Source organism: Neophocaena asiaeorientalis, unplaced genomic scaffold (genome assembly GCF_003031525.2).
Source record: "Neophocaena asiaeorientalis asiaeorientalis breed wild unplaced genomic scaffold, Neophocaena_asiaeorientalis_V1.1 scaffold177, whole genome shotgun sequence".
Taxonomy (NCBI): Eukaryota; Metazoa; Chordata; class Mammalia; order Artiodactyla; family Phocoenidae; genus Neophocaena; species Neophocaena asiaeorientalis.
The window spans coordinates 16,038,699-16,048,717 of NW_020172779.1; positions in this window are offsets into that span (position 1 = coordinate 16,038,699).

The window sequence follows — 10,019 nt, forward strand, 5'->3', positions numbered from 1 at the left end:
CAAAATTATAGAAGTTCCTTCCTCTCTTATATAACAGTGCAGAGCTAAGTGTTCCCAGGCAATCTACTGTCCTCAAGAGCTGGTGTTCATCTCTGTGTCTAAAACAGCTGCTCCACTTTTACCTGGAGGAGGAAAGAGGGGGGCAGGGCATGCCCCTTCCTTTTAGGGGCTCAGCCTACAGTGCTTGTGGCACCTCTGCTCACACCCTATTGGCCAGAAATTGATTATACAGCCTTTCCTGCTGCCATAGAGGCTGGGAAGTAGGGTGTTTGTAGCTGGGTGGCCACGATCCTGGCTACAACTCTGCCCCACTCATTCTCCCCCATCCTCATTTAACTTAGAACTTGACCTCAGCAAGATGACCAATCTCCCACATTATCAATCTGACTGCTGATGTCCAAAAGGAGAATACATTCCTTTACTATTTTTTTCCAGCAAATGTTGGCAAAAGGAAAATTACCCCATATATTATCTTAGAGAGCTTCCTAACTCCTCCTGACTCAACATCTCTCTCCTCCGAATCTCAACCTCAGTGCTGTTTATAAAGAGCATTTTAGCCACTGTTGACCTTTCCAATTCCATCACAATCCAATCCCCAATTAGCAAGCTAAGTCCCAGTGTCTTATCATCACTGCAAAGAGATTCTAGCACAGCAAGTGGGAGAAGAGGAGGTGGAAAACTATGAGTATTTATAGTGTAATGGTTTGGGGTGTGTGTGTGTGTGTGTGTGTGTGTCTTGTAACATCTGGTGGACTCCTAACCTCCTGAAAAAGTTCCTCAGATCTCCCAATATCCATGCAGTTACAGGCTGTCTTCCCTGCCCCAATCCTCAACATGCAGACATTCTTCTATGTGTTTCTCTGCCAACTAGGAAAGGAGGAGTATCTTTCATGATACATTGGCGCAAACTTCATGCTCCACTGCCCTCCCCCTGCCCTCAGGAAGAATGTACACATTTCTCCCTTGTGTTTTACAGTCAAGTTCCATCCCCAACAAGGAGAAGGCAAAGGTAAGGCCGTATCCAAGGATGAGTAAGAGTTTGCCAGGCAGGTGGGTATATGGCATTCCAGCATCTCAGAGCAGTGGATGGGCCTCTGAGGTCTCCTCCCACCTAAGCTTCCGTGATCTTTGAGTGAATGCATACATTGTTTGAGCCCATTAAACAGCTTCTTCCCTCCAGCCCTTCCCTCCTATAACAATCCCCGTAAAAAGAGCTAAAAACTCTACCCATTTTCTGTTTATTCCTGATGTGTTGTGGATCCCTGCCCGAGGGAGAACTGTGCTGTTGGCCGATTGTGTGCTGAGGATGACAGAAAGCAACCCACGGACCAGCTGGAGCATCTACCTCGAGGCCATGCTGAGAAACACTAAGGCTACTTGAGGCACCCTGTTGCAGAAATGAGCCCCAAAATGCCAGGAGGGCATGGATTTGGGTGAAGTGGGTTTGTACTTAGGGTTGGTGCAAAGGGGTGTTGACCAGGGATGGGACTCCCGACTCAGAGTGGTGTGAGGGGCGGCAGCGTAGTGGCAAATGCATCACAGAGTCTGAGCCCACTCTCTGGCTCTGTCACTTCATTCCCTGTGCCCACCCCTGCTCCTCTTTAGACTGTGCCCTCCCCTGGCTTATAGGATCTGCTGCTGTCTCCCCAGACTGATGGCCCCTTCTCCCTGCCAGGGCTGATCAAGGCAGGACTAGCTACAGAATTCGTGGGGTTGGGATAAAACTTTTACAAGGCAGCGCCCCTTATTCAGACAGTGATTACTGTTCCAAGATGGCTTCAGCAGAGCATGGAATGATGCACGGACACTCTTAAGTGCTAACTGCCCAGGTGACACACCAAGAGAGCTCTGGAGCTCCAGTGGTTTCAGGCAGTCAAACAACAATGACAGTGACTTCACAAGAGAAGACTCTGCCATTCACAAAGAATATGTGTGTCCGGATCAGGGACCTCGCAATAACTTTACGGTTATGACGGACCAGAAGAAAACACTCTCAACTCCCAAGGTGCCAAAAGAATTTAGGAAAACTTCCCAGAATTTGCCCTGCCACCCTCTTGTTCATCTGAAGCTCCTGCTCATCCAACAAGAAAATGGTAGCACTTTTCCTGAGTATCCACTGAGCCTCCCGGTCTAGGCAAAAATAAGTACCCACTTATCCATTGCCTTTCTGGTTTATACATTTATGTACCCAATATTCTTTTTAAAAAACAAAAGTTCAGAAAGCATCGTCCCCACCCTCCCCATTCCCTTCATTCATATATTTAACTTTTGAGTTGTTTGAAGATTATTGTAAATGCCTACAGGAATTGCCTGCATGTTTATTAAGAATCCTAGTCTCCTAATACAATGTGTCAAATACAAATTTTACTAGTTTTCTTGCATGAAAAAGCTAGAAAAAATTATCTCCTGGAAATTCCATACCTCAACCATGTTCCTGTTTTAATCCTATGTCTTACCCTCCCTCTTCTGGGGCTGGAGATCCAGAGTGAGACCCTCATGATGTCCCGGCCTCTATTTTATGGGGAAGAAGAGATGTCTGGGCAGCCTGTCCATATACATCGACAAAGACTGCAACCCAATTTTTTTTTTTTTTTTCGCGGTACGCAGGCCTCTCACTGCCGCGGCCTCTCCCGTTGCGGAGCACAGGCTCCGGACGCGCAGACTCAGCAGCCATGGCCCACGGGCCCAGCCGCTCCGCGGCCTGTGGGATCCTCCCGGACCGGGGCACAAACCCGCGCCCCCTGCATCGGCAGGCAGACCCCCAACCACTGTGCCACCAGGGAAGCCCTGCAACCCAATTTTCGATGAGGAACAAAAACACTCTCCTAGCAGCTCATGTACAAACAAATTGTGTACTAATATGACAGGCCAGGTGTAATGGAAAGAGAGCTGAGACATTGAACTTGTAGTATACGGAAGAAAAGGAGAGGAAGAAGAAATGAATTTTACCTGACTGTTCCTGCACATTTCCCCAGATGAGTCCCAGGAGGAATTAGGGATCATGGTACCTCAGACTTAAACCATTAAACCATATGTAGCACAAAGGAATAGAAACCCAAACCAAGATTCCTCCTTCTTCCGCCTTCCTCTGGATGTGCCCCCTAGGATGTTATCTGTGAAATCAGTGGACTCGTAGGGGAGGGGCTTGGCCCACTGACTTAAGAAATGCTTCTTAGGGGAATGTGCTTCTTTTTATTATACAGGGAGATATAAAAATGTACACGGATGGGCAATTTCATTGCTTGATTTGAGCATTATATTTTATTAGCGTAGCAGGTGTGTTTGGTCCTATACCCATTACCCACTGTTAACAGTGAGGATCAGAGCGTATTTCGAGTCTGCATGAGGAGAGTTTCGGAACAGTGTGTTGGGGGCGGCCTGCAGAATTGGCCTGGTTATCTGAAAGCTCCAGTCTCCCAGGTGGTGGCTATTTGCTGCTGCGTCTAGTTCCACAGACACTACAGGCCACAGTGGACTCTTTGAGGGCAGGGACACCTCTTGCGTAACTCTCTCTCCAGCACATTGCCAGGCATAGAATCCGTGCTCAATAACTATCTTGATCTACATTTTCTGCTTTTGATTCTGGTTGCCGTGTTCTCACCTCTGCCCTGCGCTGCCCCTAGAGATGTAACAGGCTTTTTGTACCTCCTCCAAAGTGTGCGCCTCCTCGTTCACCAAAATCCATCCCCCGTGTCCAAAGTAATTGCTTTGTCTCCGAGGATGGCCTGTGGCCATGCTGAGGCATGAGTCCCTGGAGAGGTCCAGCTCCTGTCTGCTGCCTGTGAGAAGGGCCATGGGCGGATTGAGTTTCATCCTGGCCCAGGAGATTTTTGTGTAATCAGCCCTGGAAGTGGATCAGAAGGCAGGTTGGAAAATGCTGCAAAATGAATGGTCCCTGATAACTTGATGTAGAGTTGGAGCCAGAGCCCACCCAGAAGTGTATCATCAGAAACAACAGCACCAGGGCTGAGTGAGAGGTTCCCAGGATGCTGGCTTCTGGGCTTGAGAGCTCCATGTTAAACTCTCCCAGTCCCTGCAAGAGCGATGTCTGCAGTCATAGAAGATGTGAGGAGGGATCATGAGTTACGGTGGGGACAAGCCCTGGAGCCGGGCTAACCTGGGCTCAGGTCTGACCTGTGCACTTACCAGATGGGCTTTGAGAAAGCTGCTTGGGGCCTCCAGAGCCTCAGTTTCTTCATCTGTAAAATGGGTATAAAGACACCTCATTTTGTGAGGGGCACATGAGTTAGCAGAGATACACATGTAATTGGTGCTTGGTATATAATCTGTTGAATGAGTCTCTGAATATAAATTGACTTTCCTAGTGTCTGGCTCATTATTTATGCTTTTAATGAATGAAGAAGTGAGTGAGTAAATATACATTTCCTACCATCGTGCATGGTATATAGTCTGTTGTTAAAAATAAAGTTAGCACTTCAACGAAAAGAAATTCGTAAAAGAATGGCTTTTAATTTCTCTATTAACATCCAAGGGAGATGAACCTGCCCACATGTAAATCTGGTCAACTGGGAAAGTCAGTATCAACGGCAAAAATGGAACCATTGGTCTACCATTGCTCCAAGTCTATAGTAATTAAGATTTTACCCAACTAACTCCCCTCGTTCCAAATCAATGCTGGCGGCAACTGTCGGATTAGAAATATGGGCCTCGGTGTAATTTCGTTTCCAGAGGGCACATGTTCTACCCAAGAAATGCACACGTTCTGGTTCTCCTCATAGGACTGGTCACCGTCACCTGATAGGTGAACATTCTGATATTTACATGGTAGGAACTCAATCAATATCTGTTGAATAAATGAATGAGTAAATATCAGTCTCCAGAAGATTTGTTAATTGTAAATCAATAATGAGAAACATGCCATCTCTTGACACACTAGTCAAGCAGGATTCTGACTTGAAGATTAGATCACCAAGAAGACTCCACCCTTTTGTCTGTAAAGGAAGCACACAGACAGCCCCTTGTTCTCATGCCTCAATACGTTACCCACAAGTTAATAAGTAATTGTACACATTTAAAAAGTCATATTGTAATTGTTGCCTGTATACTTATATATTTCTAACTAAATTGTGGACTCTTTTTTAAATTTAATTTTTATTTTATATTGGAGTGCAATGGATTTACAATGTTGTATTAGTTTCAGATATACAGCATAGTGATTCAGTTATACATATCTCCATTCTTTTTCAGATTCCTTTCCCATATAGGTTATTACAGACTATTGAGTAGAGCTCTCTGTGCTATACAGTAGGTCCTTGTCGATTATCTATTTTATAGGCAGCAGTGTGTATATGTTAATCCCAAGAACCTAGAGATTATCATACTAAGTAGAGTCAGAGAAAGACAAATACCGTGTGTCACTTATATGTGGGATCTAAAAAACTTACACAGATGAACTTATTTACAAAACAGAAACAGACTTGTAGACTTCAAAATGGTTACAAAGGGGAAAGGTGGGGGGAGGGACTGTGGACTCCTTCTGAGAGCAGAATCCTCAGGCCATTTTCTCAAGGTAAAGCACTGGGGTCCTTGCCCTCTACTTTGGCCATTCCTCCATTTTCACTCATTCAACACTAATCTCTTGAGAGCCTGCTGGGTGTCAGGTTCTGTGCTCGGTTATTTGAAATCAAGACGTAATCTTTCTGTCTCAACATTCTCTCCTCTCATTCTCTCTTGAAGTTGTCGCAATTTGGGGACTTTGGCCTCCAACTCATATAAATGTACCTGACAAGAAAAACATTGACCTCCTTGTGGCAAAATCTAATGAACACATCCTTTTATCACTCTATTGGGCTTCTCTGTGGCATCTGATTCCATTCACCACTCTTTTCTTCTAGAAATCCCTTACTTTTTTCAATCTTCCATGACACCATTATCTTCTTGTCTTCTGCACTGTCTTCCTGGAGCTTTGAACCAACATATCCGGTTGTATCTCCATTAGAATATCTCCTCAAGCATTGTAAATTCAGTGCGTCCGAAATTAAATGTGTCATTAAGTTTCCTCAAAGAATGGTACTGAGGATGGAGGAGGGCTTTCTGAGTGTGGCACTCAGGTTGGGGAGAGAGGCAAATGGTCATGGTCTAGAAAGGTTTTGAAGTTCAAGGTATTACTACTCCAAAGTCAAGTGGCGATGCAGGAATCTAGACGTCGAGTGAGGCCCCAAACTGGAGGAGACAGCTATGAAAGTAGGAAGGCTGAAGGAGAAGGAGCTGCTGAGTGGGTGACGAGAAGCAGCCTAAGAAAATTGTGATGCTGATAAGCAGTGATGACTGAAATAAACTTTAAGCTGGTGTGAGTGGTGCATGAAGTTCATTTAAATGAGCAGATTGTTTGCTTTCAAAGCCCATGCCCTTTTAAGCACTAGAGACTTCAGACAGGGGGAAGTAATATGGTCAATGGGAATGATGTCTATGGGGACCTCAGTGGAGCCATCCTTGGAATAGACCATGCAAACTCTATGGTGAAGGAAGCTTAGAATTCTCAATGCAGAGAGAAAAGCACATTATTGACCATACCCATGGTCATCTCTTCTTTCTAAAGGAGTTTAATTCAAGTGTGGAGGTCCTCCTAGCCATCAGCAGTAGACCTCCACGTGGTGGACTCAAGGAAGAAGCTGTGTCAAGAATTGTTCTGCATTTTTGCTGAGAATGAGAGAGCGAGCCATGCAGCTGTGAAAGGTTAATTAGTATTTAAACACTCAACTGTGTTTTCTATTTGGTCTGACTGGGAAAATAAATTATGTTTTTCAAAGCACAGGCATGCAGGCTATAATTGAAAATGGGCATGGTGAGTGCAGCTCAGCCAATGTAGCAGAAGAAACAAAAAAGAAACAAATGGAAGCAAGCAGAGGTGGCCTCCCCCAGCTCCAGCCTGGGGCTGAGTGACAAGGAGGGAAGGGGGCTATGGGGACAGAGAGAGCTGGCTGCTTACTTTGTCCCTGTCCTTGTTGCTTTCCCATGGTCACCTTGGGATACTTTGCTTGTCTGAACCCCTGGATTCTCACTTGTAAAATAAAGGTAATAGTACGTTTCCTCAGTGTGTTGTTAGGAGTTAATGAGATAAAGCTTGGGAGAAGAGCTGACATAATGTCGGGTACAGAACAGAAGTTCAATAAAACACGTCTCCAATAAATGCTTGGTTAGCTTACTTTAATCTCCCTCTTCTCTGAATTTCTATGATATTTCTCTAAAAGCCAAGAAAACCAGCCCTTAATGCGTTCTAATTGTATCGCGTTGGGATTGCCAATCCAACCTAATTCCATTTCGTTTACTTCAATTAGGGAATACTGAAGAAATGACCATCTTCTTCGCGCAATACTAAGGAACACGAACATACATAAGAACCAGCAAGTGTCCTCCAAGGGCTTAAACCACACTGAGAGAAATAGAAATCGTATCTGAGGGGCCTCAGATCAGCATTTGGACACCTATTATTGATCAGCTGAGCGCTCCTACAGGGTGATCATGTCCTTTCCCGTCTCTGATTTTCATAGTAACCTCGTGAATTGGTGATTTTTGCATACAAGGAAGCTGAGGCTCAGAGAAGGTAACTAACTTCCTCAAGGTTGCGCAACTCAGAGGAAAGGATGGAGCTTGAATCCACATCTGGTCACCTGAGCCCACTCTGTGCTTTGGTTTTCCCCATGGTCCGCCCCTCTCCCCCACCCCACGCCTGCCTGGCCTGGCTCACCTCTTACCTTCCAGAGTTCAGTTGTGTCGTGTGTTACAGCTCAGCCATTTATGACCTTTTGTGTTAAAGCCGTGGGGAGAAGACGTGTGTCATGTCAGGTATGGTGATTGCTAAGGACAGTGGAATTGAGATTCTCATCAAGAAGACTTTCTTTTTTTCTCCTCCACGACCAGCAGGGCCCTGTTTAAGGTTTATATGCACCTCCTATTTCTAGAAAGAAAATCTGAAGTGGGTATCTCAGCATTGTTACAAATAACCGTAGTTACTGTAAGAACACATTGCAATTTAGATTAATAAATCCACGTGTCAAGAGACTTTTCTGTCTTGTTTTTTCGTATCATCAGTGCATAGAACAGAGCTTCCCACAGAGTAGGTGTACAATATATACTGTGTGATGATGAATATTTTTATTCTTTCTTTTGTTCATATTTATTTCCAATATCTACACACAACTAATCATTTTTCTAACAAGCCTAGTGTACTCTTTATCTCAGTCATCTTCAAGAGGAACAAATGATCTCAGACTACTTACTAAATATTCTATATCTTTCTTGTTATCATTTTTAATTCTACCATCTTGAAAACACAAAATAGTCATTCTTTTCAATTTCTTAATTGTTAAATATATTTAGCAATGTATTTTACCAGTTTCCGTGTTCACTTTTGTTTTCCCCATCCCTACCCATCGTCCTGCAGATTTTGCTTTCTATTGAGAGCCAATGGCTAGTGAATTCTTTGGATGCCTGACAGTCTGCACTTCACTCTCACGAAATGATTGTTCTGCTGAGTACAGACTCCAGGGTGCCATAGTAAGTGCTCAAAAGTCGATAGCTATTGTTTAGTTTTCTTTTTATTAGATTATCAGTCATTTTTCCTCAGCACTTTCAAGATGATACTTCCCCTTTCCTGACATCTATCGCTGGGAAGTAAAGTCTACTGTGAGGTCTAACCACCATTCCTTTGTGGGTAAGCTTTCTTTTTTTTTAATTTATTTTTTATTGAAGTAGAGTTGAACCACAATGTTGTGTTAATTACTGCTGTACAGCAAAGTGACTCAGTTATACATATATATTATTTTTCCTATTCTTTTCCATTACAGTTTATCACAGGATACTGAATAGAATTCCCTGTGCTATGCAGTAGGACCTTGTTGTTTATCTATTCTATATATGCCAGTTTGCATCTGCTCATCCCAAACTCCCACTCCTACCCTCTCCCACCCCCTCCCCCTTGGCAACCACCAGTCTATTTTCTATGTTCCTAATTTTGTTTCTGTTTCATAGATGGGTTGATTTGTGTCATATTTTAGATTCCACATTTAGATTTGTTCTTTTTTATGGCTGAGTAGTATTCCATTGTGTATATGTACCATATCCTCTTTATCCATTCATCTGCTGATGGACATTTAGCTTTTTCCATGACTTGGCTGTTGTGGATGAGTTTTAATACTACCTAATTTGAACTTCGCATTGTCTCTCTTGCAAGTCTAGGTGGTGAGAGGAGGGGGTACTGCTTGTATTTGCCCTGGGCATTTGGTTGGTCCCTCCCATGTGTGGGGTCCTGAGGGGCATGTTCCCAGCACTCCCACCCGGAGAGGCCAGAGCCATCAAAGGCTGCTCTCAGCTCTCGGAAATCTCCTGACTGTCTCACGAGCCACACGTCCCCTTTCCTCAGCCACACTGACAGATGCACAGTTTCCACCTGTGAGTCCTTTCACTGATTCTCACCAGGGCCCCGGCTAGGGTGAGGTGAGTGAGGAATCAGGGGTGTAAAACTGAAAGAGGCCATCACTCTTAGGTGCCACCCCTGCCCTTGGACAACCCTAAGAATTAGGGCTGTCTTAAACTGTATACCCTGGGCACTTAGCTTGCCTCACCCTGGTCCAGGACTATTCCTCACTTTTTCACAGGTTTATCTCTAACCTGAAAGGTGTTATTGTGACAATTTTATGGGTCAACTTGACTGGACCAAAGGCTGCCCAGGCATTTGGTCAGATATTATTCTGAGTGTGTCTGCAAGGGTGTTTTGAGGTGAGATTAGTATTTGAATTGATAGACTGAGGAAAGCAGATTGCTCTCCCTAGTATGGGTGGATCTCATCCAATCAGTTGAAGGCCTGAATGGAACAAAAAGTCTGACCCTCTCATGAGTAAGAGGAAACTCCTCCTGCCTTAAGGCTTTGATCTGGGACATGAACCTTTTCCTGCCTCTGTAATTGAACCAAAACCTTCCTGAGTCTCAAGTCTGCTGGCTTTCAGACTGGAACTGACACCACTGGCTTTTCTGGGTGTCCAGCTTCCCTACTTCAGATC